This window comes from Pithys albifrons, chromosome 4 (assembly GCF_047495875.1).
Source record: "Pithys albifrons albifrons isolate INPA30051 chromosome 4, PitAlb_v1, whole genome shotgun sequence".
NCBI lineage: Eukaryota > Metazoa > Chordata > Aves > Passeriformes > Thamnophilidae > Pithys > Pithys albifrons.
In genome coordinates, this window is record NC_092461.1 from 50,721,380 (window position 1) to 50,737,538 (window position 16,159).

At 42.7% G+C, this 16,159-nt stretch overlaps 1 long non-coding RNA gene across 1 annotated transcript; it reads right to left on the reverse strand.

Annotated features, from left to right (window-relative positions):
• Positions 1-987: 987 nt before the first annotated feature.
• Positions 988-14,809, reverse strand: LOC139670908 (uncharacterized). The gene is made up of 3 exons (XR_011697605.1): positions 14,750-14,809; positions 7,435-7,557; positions 988-1,022 (listed from the first exon to the last, which is right to left on the reverse strand). It is a non-coding gene; the product is annotated as an uncharacterized lncRNA (long non-coding RNA).
• Positions 14,810-16,159: the final 1,350 nt, after the last annotated feature.

Sequence of the window (16,159 nt, forward strand, 5' to 3'; positions counted from 1 at the left end):
CTCACTGGTTTACACAACACTTCTCTAATTCATAGGAGTTGTTATATCACACATAAATTGAAAGAATGTGGTGTTTATTGCTTCCTTTCTGATAATAATAAAAACAGATTTAGGGCAGATTTCTAGCCTGCCTTTCCTCCCCTCCCAACACCAAATCCATGCCCCAGATAGTCTCCCCTTGGCTCTTTATGTTCATGTTTATCTTTTGTTCCTTTTGTTTATGGACTCACAGTCTGTGTTCAATCTCTATGACACTGCTCATTTCCCAGCCAACTTGCATCCATTTTTCAAGTAATTTTGTAGCTGAGGCTTTTCTCAGGACTGGCTGTAGTCTCCTTCTTCGTTCCCTTCATCAGCTGATTTTGTAAATCAATAAGAAAGGAGTGATCACATTTGTTTGGCAAGATTTAGCCTTTGTTGACTCTGTGGGATGACTTTCATGCTGGTCCTTAGCAAAAACACTGTCATTGTTTGTGGGGAAATGTGCTCCCTTTTGCACAAGCAATTAAATTTCTCTAGTCACTTCACTCACTGATTTTATTAATTCAGTTGTATTTATTAATCCAGTCCCTTAACAATGTAAAATATGGATCATGATAACCAGCTGGTTATTGTTCCATGCTGACTCTCATCTATCTCCTACTAGCGAATACTTTATCCATCTGCTTAGGAATGTCTCAAATTTGTAGCAATAGGAAAGAAATTTCCATTGAAAAGTTTGGAGAATCAAATTGTGACAGGTCTGGGAGTGCAGAACCAGGAGGGAGATTCACGTGGTTAAGATGTCACCTCCAGCAGAGCCAACATCCCTCCCACATTGCAGTAGGACCTGCAGCAACTTGGTCTCTGAAGGCAGGATCAGGTAATAGGAGCTCTTGCTCTCCATCTCTTCTTGTTGACACCCCAAACAGCTGCTGCTGGGGACCAGCAGTACAGCATGGTGCAGAGAAGTCACTGAGGGGAATCTCTGAGGTCTTTCAGGAGAGACAGGCACATGGGGATGAACATCATTGAGGCTCAATCTGGTGATGAAGAGAAACACTGTGTAGGGTTTCCATTCCACTGTTAGGCCTTTCTGTTTATTTTTTATAGTCCATCAGAACTGAGAAATACAAGTTGAAACAATCTTGTCTTTCCACAAGAAGTATGACTTATTGTCTTGTCAGTCTCTTTTTCCCCCTTAAGTGAGCAACAGAGTTCAAGCCTTTCAGCACAAAGAAATAACAAACAGTCACGGTCAACCTGATTAGTGGTAGCTCAGCCCATTAGTGTCTGCAAGTGTTTGCTGGGTCAGCTTTTGGACAAGAATTACAAAGAGAACTTTCAACGTGACCAGAGTACATGGATGTTTATGGATCTTGAGTAAGAAAGACTGATAGGTAGTATAGACAAAAGTGTGACCTTCCAGACCAGGGGAATCAATGGACTGATTTAGTGTGAACAGATCTATGGGCCATTGCCCTTTGAAGGGAGCTGGTATGACCTAATGTTTGATCCAGCACTGAGCCAGGTAGGGAGCAGGGCCAGTGACTGCCGTACAAGCAGGATGATACCCAAAATCATCCAAGAAGGGGGACCATACTCAGTGACCAAGTGGAGGGTGCAGGACCAAGGAAGGGTCCTGTGCCTACAACTTGTTCAGCAAATTTAATGTATGCAGGATAAATCTCAGGCACTGAAACTAACTGGCACAGGAGGGGCCTTAGGTTTGCTTAGTTTCCAAAAAAGGATGACTGCATGCAAACTCAAACTTGAGCTGCATCCCAAAGCACACCTTCAAACTGTATAGGAGTGTTTGTTGGCACAGACTCAGGGCATGACAAGGATTATTCTTGCAACCTTCCATTTACTGTGACTGAGTTCCGTGCCTAGGAACAGTCTCTGGTGCTTTTCAATTTGCTTACACTGATGATGCTTTATACACAGCAAAGGACAAAGGTTGTAGGCCAGCATCCAGAGCATTTCCATCACTCACAGACACACACATTCCCCATTCCCTGCACACACTGTGGACCCCCAGTAAGGTCAGAAACCAAGCCTATCCAGAAACTATTCCTTGCATCCTCTTATCTCCAGCTGTCTCACACCCAAAGACTTGCACACACAAATGTGCACTCGCACACGCACGCAAAAGGGTCTCCCAGCTGACTCTGAGACCCCATGGTCTCTTCAGGGGTTGGCCTTGACCTCCTGGTGGTCTGGTAGCCAGTTCCTCCAGTGGTCTCACTCACAGACATTCAAGTACCCAGTCCAGGCTTATGGCCACTTTGATACTTGACTCCCAGGCCACGTCTATCTGCTGGCTGGTCCCTGTTGATAATAGCTATCAATGACATTATTGTACGGACCCTCACTGGCTTGGGTTGTTGGCACCCCAGGCATGTGGGCCTTTGTATCTTGTGGTTGTGTGCTGGTTTCAGCTGGGGTGGAGTTCATTTTCTACCCCATGGGAAGAAAAAATGAGGCTATGTTCTGGATTTGTGTTGAACACAGGGTTGATAATGTGGTGATGTTTTTGTTATTGCTGAGCAGTGCTTACACAGGACCAAGGCCTTTGCTGGTTTTGTATGGCCATGCTGGCAAGGAATTTGAAATGCTGGAAGGAGACACAGCCAGGACAGGTGACCCTGATTAACCAAAGGGATATTCCATACCTTGCCTTGCACTATCGAATGCATGGGTGGGTTGGTTTCTGTCACTTGAGTCGGAGAGCAGAGAGATCATGGACCTCTCATTTTTGTTTTGTTCATGGGTGTCCCTGTGATGCTGGAGATACTGATTATCATGAATGAGATCTGGATCTCTTGGCCTTAAGAGGTCTGTTCATAGAACTACATGCTTTCTGTATGGATTCTTCAAATTATAAGGGCTACAGTCTAGAGATACTGGTTTTGTCAATGAATGTTACCAGTGATTTTGCCAGTCCTATGGAAAAACCACGTAACCATGGAATACATGGGAATAACAGCGCATAAGAATCATATTTCCCTTACTTTTAGGGAGCAGATTTTCAGCTTCATTCTCCACATAAGTGTGTAGCAGAAATAAGTATATTAGGGTAAGGGGGTGGGTGGAGTGTTCTGTCTTCTAGTGAATCCTTCAGGAGTTAAAAGCATTAAATGATATTAAGCTTCTCCAACTCAGTTTGAAGACAGAGTACAACTGAAGATTAGAAGCCACTAACTGCTGTTCCTAGTCCTCAGTTTTACTAAGCAGTTTCAGCTGCTATGGAGGATCTGGACTTTTCACAAGTGAAAAATGTTCTCAAGGCCCATGCTTTTAGAGGAACAAAGCATCAGTTGCACCAAGCCACGTGGACTAAATGCTCTGTTTAAATGGGTAAAGCCATCCATGGTTTGAATGGTATCTGCAAATGTCATTAAGACATTACTATTCAGCCAACGTGGTGATTCTAATTGAGAGAGTTCCCAGTGCAGAGATACAGCATTAGTGAGCTGCCAGTGCAATTCCCAGCCCCACACACTGTGCTGAAACCACATCTGCAGTAATGACACCACACTTGGATGGCTTGGTGAGGAAAGTTACAGCCAGCTTTGGTCTCTGGAGAGAGGAAGAGGGAACGTTTTAGAGTGACTTTGCACCTGTGAAACAATGTGCTGCTATTACAATGCACAGCACCAGCCAGCCTTTGCTCCAGGGAGGGCTGGAGTGCTTTAAGAAGCTTTTTGCAACAGATATGGTCTCTATAAACACAAATGCAGAAAGCAGCTATTAAATGATTTTTGAAAGGCCCTCTTGGTTTCTGCTCTCTCTAGCTGCCTTGGAAAAGGTTAAAGATGCCAAATGATAAGCTTTGCAGTCCTCAGCACTCCTGAGACCTGCAAGAAATCTGCTGGCAATTGTTTTAAGCTAATGATTTCCTGCCGGTTGATTGGTGCTTATGTGCTGACGAGTGAGAGGCTGTAGCTACAGAAGTTATAAAAACAAATTGCCTCTGTGTTAAGGAATGCCAAGCTGCCTGCTCAGTCTAACCCACTTCTACATTTTTATTTTAAGGTCTGTTTGCAAACTCTGAGCTTGGTCTCTGCTGGTTAAATAGCTCCCTGCTAGGATTTACTGGGATAAAACCCTGAACCACAGGGACATTGATAGCAGGATACAGTCTCTCCTAGTTAAATTAAGGGGCATTTTAACTTGTTGTATTTAATGTAAATCGTATTGGCTATTAGGTTCTTGGGAACCTCTTTCTCTTGAAAAAATAAGAAAAAATATTATCTTTTCAACAGATGGGTTCTGTGTTTAGTTTCTTTCTGTGACTAATCAACTGCCCCTCAAAGGCTTAGGCTGGAATATCACCTGGTCTCCAGAACAGTCAACAAAAATTCTTCATTCTGAGTTCTCCAAACCCCTTGGATACATGGGACCTGTATGTGTGGATTTCGAGGAGTCAGAGCACAAAACGTGATTCCCAAATACCCTGGCTCAGAAACTGACTAATTCTAGAGACATCTTAGGTCCCTGGGGAAAGGTGCAAGAAAGGCGAACTTCTTCAGGAAATTAGCATCAGATTCCTAAAATATGAGTGGCTGCTTAGCCTTGTTGTGCAGCATCTTTGCAGACCATTAACCATGTGCACCTGCCCGGACAGCAGTGCAGACACATACAGACAGGTCAGAGGCTGCTGGCTTTGAAGTGCCTGGCACTTATGGCAGCCTAATGACCCACAGAGCAGTAGGCAGAAGGTGCTTCTCTGGAATATCTTTGCCAAAGAGACCAGGTCATGCTTAAAGCAAGGCATAAATCTGGAAAACCAATTCAATGACAATTTCTGTGGTCATGTGGCCACCTGCCCTCAACTAAGCAGCTGCACCTTGATGTTGGTTATGGGGATATAGACAGTTAAATCCAGAAGGCAAAGTGGGAGCAGGTGGACCTGCTGGGGCTCAGGTAGGCTAGCAAAGAAGCAAGATGAGCTACACAAAAAACTCCACTTGTTCATGGCAGCAGGCCTGGGGGCATGGCATTGGGGCTATGGGTCCTGTAAACCACTGACTAGTGGGGAGTAGATTTTGGGCTGCCCAGCAGCCACTGAAGCAGGTAGAAAGGGAGATGCTTGGTTGCCTTGGTACACATGTGGAAGAAGAGCCCCTAAAAGTATGACGTGAATGTATCAAGACTCAGATATTGTCTCTAACCATGGCTTGTCCTCTTTAGCCTGTTATCAACATGACAAAAATGTGTGATTTCAATGTTGAAGCATCAGTACTGGCCATTTTTATTAGCTGTGGGAAGCTGCTACAGGAATTGATGGGCTAATAATTTATTAGTGGACTCGATTCAAGCAGAAGAGGTCCAAGTGCTCTCCACTGATCACATGAAATTCACACCTGAGAATGAGCACCTGCCCAACCTACCTACATGGCAGGTGATTGGGGCCTCAAATACAGTGTTAGGTCCAGGCATGGCAGGCAATGTAGACATAATACTTGGAATTCCAATTCCTTTTGAAACTAGGTTTTATTTGGTCAGTCATATTTTTGGTGATCCATCAGTGAAAGTGCTATTCCCATTATTATTTCTAACATTATGTTTCTCATCACTACCAGCCTGTGCATTACTTCTAATACAGTAGCATAAGCCCTGAATTTTTTCCATCATGTGCAGGCATTGAAATCATTCTGTAAATACCTCAGCTTCTCTGGGAACCTGTGCATTTTATGTAAGATGAATATGTGATCATTTTGAACTCAAAGGCTATTTTTGTGATGTGGGGGAGAGAAAGGCAGTTAGAGCTGAGAGCCTGGATGATTTCAGAGGCGTGCTGAGATTTACCAGGGTAGGTGAACTTTTCCCCTCTCTGGAGCTTGAATCTTTCAGTGCAATTGCTGCTACATTTTCTGATGAAGTCAGCTTTTGGGGAAATGTTTTTTATTATTCGCTGAGGAAAGAGACACACAGAAGATAACTACACACAAGAACATGTTCTTTTCCTGAAGAATTTAAATTGATCAGAGTGGGAAGCAGAGTCTTGAACACAGTATTATTATTCAATCTGTCGACATGAAACCTGCTCTTTCAAAATCAGCAGCACCTTCACAAATCTTGTAATAGGCAGCTGCTGCTTAAAATAATGTAACACAGACCAACAAGCCAGTTAAAGGCAGTAATGTAGATTACCTACACATTCATGCTTTTCTTTTAAAATTACAAATTGATTACACCCCTCTCTTAGAAATATTCCTACCTATGGCAGTACCCTGTTCAGCTATATCTGGGTGTGAGCTTCCAAGTCAAATAAGCTAGTAAGTGCATACACATTTATGTTTCTCTTGGTAATCATGACCTTTCCATAGTATTCTGCAGGCAAATGCTCTAGCTGTCAGTGATATAATACAGATGCAAGTTTCTCTGTCAAATAGAAACTGTGCACTAGACGTGCAATCTCATTGCTCTTGAAATAAAATCAACAATGGAAATATTGTTATTTCTACAGTAACTTTAATTAGCAGAAAAATTGCAACTGACTATAATCCCCAAGCAACTAAATGACATGTATTTTGGACTTGTTTATTTAATAAATTGACTACTACAATCAATAAGGTCTGCATCATCCACATGAAAAGAATGCTTTCTTCTCATTCATAGAGTAAGGCATATAATCTCTTCTTGCAGGCCAAGAATTCTTTGGCAAATGTGCAAACAAAGAAGTATAACAGCAGAGGCTCACAACAAACATCTGAACAATTTCTGTCAGTTATGTTTTTGATGGTATCTCTCACTTCATTTTAGATTTCATTAAGTGATATGTATCACTGACCAATGAAAAGTTAAAGTTATTAAGTCAAAGAATATTTCTTTCCTTATTACACTTGTTAGAAGATAAGACAAAATTTTTAGCAGTGCAGTTCATAGATGCAGGAGATTTCTAAGCCCGGAAGGCACTGCCAGCTGAGCCTGACCTACGGCCTGTCTCCAGATTTTCAATTGCTTCCCATTGCTTCTGAGTTCAACAGCTTTTTATTTTAAACTAAAATTTAACTTGCATAAAAGCATTCAGACTTGAACAGGAGGATATTAGGAGGAAATTGTGGAAATCCACCCTTTCCAATTTTTTCCCCCATTTGTTCTCACTGCAAAGAATCTGTTCTTTATTTCCAGTGTGAATTCATTTGGTTTCATCTCCTGTTCATGGTTCTGGTTACATATTTCCCTATGAAAATGAACTGCCCTTTCAAAGTGAGTGTTTTCTTTCATTTACATGCTTGTAAATTAGTTCCTTCTCTTCTTTTAGACCAGGCTGATTTTCCAGTGTGAGGCATTTTCTCTGGCCCTTCAATATTTTCATGTCTCTTTGCATTTTCATCAGTTTTCCAGACACCTTCTAAAAAACTTGAGAAAGAGATTGCTGATGATATAGAGCACTGTGGTTTTGGTGCCCATACTTGTTGGCAGACTTCAGTTAGTTTTGCTTACCATCAATTCCAGTATTTGTTTACTGGGACCTATTCTGAGTCACCCATTCCAGAACAGGATACCTCCTCTCTGCAAAGCTATGGTCTTCATTCCTTGTTCAGCAGTATACAACGTACAATTTACCTGTATTAAAGGGTAGATAGAATGAGCGCAGAGTTTCAGTCTTGCATAACTGTCCAGCCCACACAATTATTTACCTTTCTGTTACCAAATATCTTATTAGCAATGATTTTATGCTTCCAGATCACCAGTGGAGATATCAAACTGTTCCAGGCTCAGTGCCTGGCCTGACAGAGCTTCAATAAAGCCAGCCTGATTTGATAATGGCTGTCACTATGATATATTGGTTCCTCGTCAGCTTAGTGTCCACTTTATTGATATTTGCTAACACCACCATGAGAGCATTGTGTAACACTAGATCTAATAACTTGTCAAAGTTGAAGGGTTTTATTTATAATGATTGCCTTTAGCAACAGAGATGTAATGTAAAAATATAGTGCAGTTGTTGGAGAAGAACTGCCTTTTACCCACATACAGTTGTGAACTTGCTGAATAAACCTTGATTTGATCTAGAAATTTAAAATGTAAAATCCTTCTCACTCTGTAGAGAAAATAACTGCTCAGGACACACTGCTGGCTCATGGACAGCTTGTTGTCCAACAGGACCCCAGGTCCATCTTCACAGAGCTGCTTCCCAACAGGTCAGCCTCCCACCTATACAGATACATGGGGTTATCCCTTCACATCTCTCTCCCCAGGTGCAGGATCCTGCACTTGCCTTTGCTGAACTTCAAAAGGTTCTGCCCTGCCCACCTCTCCAGCCTGTCCAGGTCTTGCTGAACAGCTGCACAACACTCTGGGGTATCAGACACTCCTCACAGTTTTGTAATAGCAGCAAACTTGCTGAGGGTACACTCTGTCCCTCGTCCATGTCAGTGGGGAACCAGCTCGACAGGCTGGACCAAGGATTGTCCCTGGGAACACCATGAGCTACAGACCTCCAACCAGACTGTGCTGCTGATCACAACACTCTGAGCTCTGCTGTTCAGCCAGTGCTCGATCCTCCTCACTTCCTGGCCATCTAACCCACGCTTCCTGAGCTTTCCTAAGGGGGTGTTATGGGAGACAGTGCCAAGAGCCTTGCTGAAGTCAGGGTAGACAACATCCACTGCTCTCCCTTCATCTTCCCAGCCAGTCATGCCATCTTTAGGAGACTATCAGCTACATAAGCCAGTTTTAGGTTAACTTCAAAGTGCTGGAGCAGTTCTGATAGCATCAGTGGAGCTGGAATTTGCTGTGTAGCAGTTGGCTGGCAAGTGCAATGAACTCTTGAGTGGCCAAAAAATATTTGGATATGGATTGCAAATCATGTGAAGACTCTTCTACTCTTTGAAACTCCTTCCCAAAATTCAATGATTCCTCCTTGATGGTAGGACTCTACTCTTTTCCTTTGTAACTGAAGAAGCTTATTGCTAGTTTGGGGGTTTCTGAAGAAGTGTCACCCTTTATTGCTCATGTGCACTGATGATATTAAAAGTAAGCCCGCCAGTTGTCATAGATCAGAAACATATGAATTAGAAACAGACAGCAAGCAATATCTGGGAAAATCCAAATCATCAAAAGCTTAGAGGATTGTAATCTAGTTCAGTGAACTCACAGGTGAAGCTTTTTGAAAAGGGGATCAATAAATAGGTTTGTATGAACTGTGAGTGTATTTATAGTGAAGCAAATTTTAACTTGACTTAACCATTTTGCTGTAGAATCTGCAGCCGGAGTGAGCCCTGCCACACTGCCTTATTGTGGGAGAGGCAGGAGAGGAAATGGAACAGAAGTGAGCAATAAACAGAAATGAAACTAACTCGATTATTCTAAGCCCTGAGCCTGAACATAAAATGGATGCCATTAAAATATGGAAATTTTACACCATTATGATTTTTAATTCTCTTGGAAGAGACTGGGGACCTCAAAGTATTTCCCCTCACAGAAAGTTCAAAATTACTGTTGCTGACAATGAATACTCAGCATTGAATGCTGTCTTCTGGAGAGGATGTGAGGACAACACTAGATAGATAGATAGATAGATAGATAGATAGATAGATAGATAGATAGATAGATAGATAGATATGGATAGCTAGATATGTATGTGTCTTAGTGGTTTAACTTCTCAAATATCCTGTGCACCCATGAAGAAAAAGTTCATTTTCCTCATCCATATGACAGCCAAGGGAATTTATCTCTCCATAAAATACCACCCTGGAATAAAGGGCAGTTGGTGACTAGGCTGTGATTCTGTGAGTAAACTACATATTTCTCCATATTCTGTGTTAGTGGCAAAGTTACTCTCTGTCATGGAAGAACTCAGCAAATGAGACAATGCTGTCAACACTGACTTTAGCACAGATCTCACCAAATCTCTAATTTTTTTCTAAGAGCTGCAAAGAAAAGTATTTGAGTGAGAACTTTACGCTGTATTTTAAAAAGGAAGGACAGTAGAGGAAGGACTCAAAATGTGAAGCACATGCATCCTAATGCCTCAGAAGACACAAATAAAACAACAGTGAAGGACTTGATTGATCTGTTAAAAATCTCCTACTTTAACTAATTTAGTGGTTTCTGGTTTTTTCAGTGTATCTTCTGAGTGTTTGACAGCTTTGGACCATTCAGATACTGTGGCAAGAACCCAAATGACAAGCAACAGTGGAGCCTGAGATAGTGAACTACATTGTCATGGGCATTGCTACCAGCCCAGGTAGGAGCATGGTCTGGCTGTGCCTGCACACTGTTTTCAAGCAAACATCTGTGTTTATGGGCACTCAGGGAGCAGCTCCATGCCAGCTGGGTGCAGGCCAGGGTGCGGCTGCTTCAGCTGTGGCCCTGGCTGCAGCCAATCCCAGCTCCTCTTTGTGCTGGCCACAGTGCATGGGTGGTGTGGGGACAGCTCACGTAAGACCTTGTGGCTTGAAAAGAGTGGGAAAATCTGAGGAGACATGCTGAGGTCACACAGTCTCTTGCATGTAAAAGGCTGGAGACTCCTTGCCAGTTTGCCTGACTCTGTGAGCTGCCCCTGCACAAAGGGCTTGGGCAGAGGGCAGCAGCTCCCTCTACCAGCAGTGGGCTATAAGCTGTATGTCTGGCCTAAGGAAAGATGAGTCGCTTGATCCACAGCTCATGGCTGTAGTGACTCTCCCTGTGACAGCTGGTGGTGGCCCTGCCTGCCTCGCAGGACATTGCCACACCTCTAGTGCCAGCCTCCATGGCCCCTGGGCTGCAGAGTCCTGTGGGGGACAGAGAGGATACTTGCCTGTGATGGGGGAAGTGGGGTTGCTGTGTGCGTGTTCCCCCTTTTCCACTCAGGAGGCACAGAGACAGCAACTGTGGGATGCCTCTTCATGCATGAAATGTGGTGAGAGTAAGAGATGGCTACAAACAGGCCACAGCCAGTTTGGGTAAGGAAATGAACTCACAGGCAGTAATAATATCAAAAGGACAGTATTAAAATTACAGCTGTGAGATTGGAATACAACACAAAATAAACCATAAAACCCCCAGAGAGAACTCTAGAGGTGCCTCCACCCATTCAGATTGTCAGCAAATATCTCAGGGGCAAAGCAAGTGGAAGGCATTGAAAAGCACTCAAAATTCTGCATCCCTCCAGACCTATAGTGTATGCAGCTTATAACACAAGAAATGCAGGCACGAGCTCCACAGGTAGACAACATTTTTAAACCTCTTTTTATGCCATCTTTTTTTTTTTCAATAGGAGAAAAGACTCAATTGGACTAATGTATTACTGGGGTTCATTAATTTGTCTCAGTCATTTTCCAAGTAAAAGAGTAGATTTAAAATTTCCTTTTCACAAACAAAATTAATGGGGAGAAAACTCTTCAGTTGTTTCTGGCAAGTCTCTTCCAATGAATATAGGTGTCCACATACCAAAACTCCATGCAGAGCCAGAGCCTGTAAGCGGTGCCTTGTATTTCTAAGCCATTTTGAGCAAGGGCTGTGATCATGAAATCTGTAATTTAAGGACCATGTTCTGAATCACAGCACAGGGAATAACTGGCAGCAACTAACTTGACTGGTGAACAGTATTGGCCTTCAAGTAGACTTGCCCCAGCATTCCTAAATGAGTTAGTGTGAGCTGCTCATGCACAGAGGTCTGTGTCGCTCTGGCTTTGCTAACTCGGTTGGAAGCAATCAATGATGATAGCATTTGATGCTCAAAATGGGGTCTCAGGAGCTTCTTTCCTCTCTTGGAGCACATGGTTTGCATTGCTTTGGAGCCCAGTTATAGGAAGCATTCAAGCACGTGCTAATCGATGGACAGGGCTGACAGAAGGCTCCCAGGATAGCAGTGTGCAAAATTCTTTGGTTTTCCCTTGTAGCGTTTGCTGATGCGTCTCCATCCTGGTCCACAAGTCTGCAAATACACTCATTGGCCAAATTCAGTGCTCCAGGCAACTTCCTTACCAAATTTGCCAAAGATTCATGTTCCAAAAATCTCATATTTCAGTTCTGAAAAAAGGATGTTTATAGTCCTCATTACTGTGGAATAATGTGAAAAATGTACAAAACATGTCAGTGCTGCCTTAAAGTCTTTGTTTTTTACAAGTGGAGCTCATTCAATACTCTAAATGCTCAGAAGGTCATGGTTGATTCCTGTCTCCTAGCTCAAAAAAAGCTTTGAATAAAAATCTGCGTGTCTTGGACTGCATCTCCACTGTCTTGTAACAGCAGGCTCAGGACCCCATCGAGAAGGGCTGTGCCAGCTGCCCTTTCTCCTTACACTGTCTCTGACATGATTGGTGGTACAACCCACACACGTGCTCCAGGGGGTGTTGGAATATGCATCTAAACACAGCTGCATGATGGCTTGCCAACAGGAACGACTGGCCAGTGGTCACTAACAGCAGCCAAGTAATGTGGAGATGCACAGGCTGCAGAGTCCATCACCCTCTAGAGCCATGTAGACACAGACTGTGAGGTTAAATGCCAAAATCGCGTGGAAGACAGATGAGTATTTGAGCACACAGTCTACTGAGAATGGAGCAAAGCACTTAAGAAAAGCAGTAGACAGGCAAAGCACTTAGTATGCACTTAACTTTAAGCCTGTAAGTAATTCATTTTTGAGTATTCATAACTCCATGGAATCAAAAGGAGAAAACTGTCCTGTATTACATTGGTGAGCAGATTCATATGCACTATAGTGTTCTGAGGATGGCCATATATTTTCCCTCCTTATTGTGTAAAGTGAGACCTTCCAATGCTTTAAATATGTTCTGTTAATAATTATTCAGTTGATTAGTAGTTACTCAGAAGCAAAGTAAAATGATGATTGGATGTCTATTCCTACTCACAACCCTCCAGGTAAACAGCCACCCTGCTTCCCCAGGGCTCTTGTCAGTGCTCCCTTGTAATACTGCATACGACAAGTCTGTGAATATATCCTGAAAGAGACTCCAGTTCTGTGCAGTGTACAATCCATCCTTGTGTCTTTATGTTGTATGAGTCACAGTGCATTTAGAGATCTCCTTCCATCTAAGTGTGATCTATTTACAAGCATGCGTAGGTTTGCAGAGTTTCACAATAGCTGGCAGAAGAGCATAATTTATTTAGAAACTGTTCTGGCCTATTTGCTAGTCATGTGAGTGTAGCTATTTTTTTTTAATACAGTGTCTGACTCTAAATTCAAAGTAAAATTTTGATCTTGCTGTGTCTGAGGTGCTCTGTTTTCAAGAAATGTTCTCCTGAGAGGCCTTTGACATTCAACAATGAGTGTTTTAATGCAGAATAAGTTTCATCGTTGTGTTTTTTGTAGAATCAGTATCTCCATGTACTGTGCATATTTCAGAAGTCAAGGATATAATGGCAAATAAAAGCCTCTGGATTGTGCCTAACACAAAGCTGGTACACAATATAACTTTTACAAGCCTTACAAGATTAATTTAGACTCAGAAATCTTTATTATCCTCATTCCTTTGTTGAAAGTAATAACTGAAACCACAAACTACCATCAGAAGAACCACCCAAGCAGTGAGTTGGTCCCTGGCAGATCTTTTATATTAGACAACTGGGGCTAAATTCCATTTGTGTTTCTGTGCTTTATGTTCCGATTGACTAGCTCTAGGCAGCTGCCTGCTTACTGCCTTATTTAGGTCCTATGAATCACTCTCTGAGGCTCCCCCACTGCCATAAGGAGGTAGGTGAAATTTAGTTTTTTCTACACCTACTCAAAGACAAGGCCAGTTTCAGTGCAGCTGTGCCTGAGTGTGGGGCTGGGCCCACACAGCTGCTGGCTCTCTCTCCACTGACCTGGTTGCACATACCCTTTCTTGCAGGTTCTCCATCTGTGTATCACAGCAGAGATGTTCTCCTAGATAACAGTAGCATGCAAAGGCCTCTTTCATCACCTTTTCCTCATAAATTTTGTCAGACTGTATGAAGCAATGGATAAATTAGGAATATGGAAATTCCAGAGGCATTTGGAAATAAAAGGGATTTGTGTTGTTTTGTGAAGCATTTTGAGATGTATTGTTGAAACATGCTATATACAAGTTAGGTGTTATTATCATTATCAATGACTGATAATTCAGCCAGAAAATAAATTCAGCAAATGTACCAGTGGCAGAAAAGTGGAGCTCTCACTTTTGAAGGCTTTGCAGAGCACATTTACATTCACAAGCAGTTCTTCTAGAACACATGTGTCCCATAGACTGAGTTAACATTGCATCACAGAATCAGAGTATTCTGAGTTGGAAGGGACCCACAAGGATCAACAAGTCCAACTGTTAAGTGAATGGTCTATATGGGGACCAAAGCCACAACCTTGGTGTTATTGGGACCAGGCTCTAACCAACTGAGCTAATCTCAAGAATAACAAAATAGAGAACTGCAATGGAGCATCATCAGTCATCTTTATAGGCAGTAGTAGACAAACTGCATATGACTCAGATATAGGTAACTGTCTTGGTTTGAGATAAGCAACTGCCAACCCCCCTCAAGCACAGAGAGAAAAGCCTCCCTCCTAACACCAGGGAAAGGGAGGAAAAGAGAGGGGAAAGAAAAAAAACCACTTCAAACTACATTTATACTAAAACTACATATATTTCTACAGAAAGGAAGAGACAATTAGAAGAGAGTACAAATATACACTCACACAAGTCTGCAACACACAACAAATTCCTCACTTCTTAACGAACACACAAACTTTACTGTCTTAACTACACATTACTTAAGAAGAAGCTTATTCCCCAGGGAGACAAACTCAAGCAGAAAGGAGAGACCCAGAACAACACATTTTACTTTCCTGAGGTACCCTGTGAGCCAGTGGTGGGCCTGGTCCTCTCCATCCCCCCTAGGACAGCATCGTGCATCCTCCCAAGAGGAGGGCTGAGAAGCGACTGCCTTAACCACTCCCACACTGGCTCCTACTTTCCCTGGAGATGATGTCATAATGTGGTATGGAATACAAAGTTACTGGCTAGAAGAGGTCAGCTGTTAGCTCAGCCCAGCTCAAGTCAGCTGACAGCTTCGGCCTAATCCAAACTTCAGAGCCCAAATCTAGGCCCACCTAGGTGAACCCATAACACCACTGAATTATTCCCATCAGATACCTGGACACAGTGGATTCTGCCTAGACCCAGTTTCTGGATGTATTTATGGGGTGTAGGCGGGTGCAATAATCATTTGTGGGCAGCTTTTGCCCAAGTACAGAAGGAGGACATAACTTGGGTGTGTCCCTGGTCCAGGATGTTCAAAGGCATTCACAGGTCTGGGAGTTCACACATAACCTGTGTAATATCTTTTTTTTTTAATCAAAAGAAGCAATTGAAGTGTTCTAAGGATAGTCACATGTTTTCCTTTCTTATCATGTGAAGTGAGACCTTCCAACTCTGAGGTCCATGTTCACACCTCACCCTTTGGAGTGAGAGACCCTGTATATCTGACATCAGAATTTAAACGCAGCACAGATCTCTCAAACAAGAAACAATGAAGAATTCCTCTCAAGAGGCAGCAACCCCAAAATCCCATGAAACAGCTCCGAGAAAACCTCCTGCAGCCAACTACACAGATAATCTCTCTGTGGTTTCAGGCAAGGAAGAGCTGTGCAGTTCTCACCCTGTTGAAGTAAATAGCAAATGCCTCAATGACTAAGTGCAGCCAAGATTTCACCCAGGAATTTAAGTGCTGCAACGCTACATAGCTTCCATTCCTGACAACTGGGAAACATGGACAACAGTTTGTTTGGCATATTTAAAAATACACTGTTGAAAGGGAATATAAAAGTCTTACTAAGACCCTTCAGGCATGTTCCTTATATGTGCTATAAAACTGGACACAAAAAAAGCCAGAGGATTTGTTTCTAAAGGTTAATGCTCTTTCTTTCATACCCAGCAACACCACTCTGTGGCACTGCTTGGGAGTACCTCAGTCATATTTTGCCAGGAATGGAAAGGCTGATTTCATTGTTTCTGTTGGAATTGCTCTCTCCCTCCATATTGTTGAATCACTGTGTTGATGAGGACATATTTTTGGGGATTCTGTTTCTTGTACAGAGATGTCTGTAGCTTTTTGGGAAGGATCAGCTGTGCCACTTGACAACTATCTACAACTGAGGGGAAAGTGACCCTGAGCCTCCATTCAGGTTCTTCTTGCAAGCTCCATTTCTAGCTCAATCTCTTGTGCACTTCATCAGGAGCACAGAACTGCTCCATATTTATTTCTC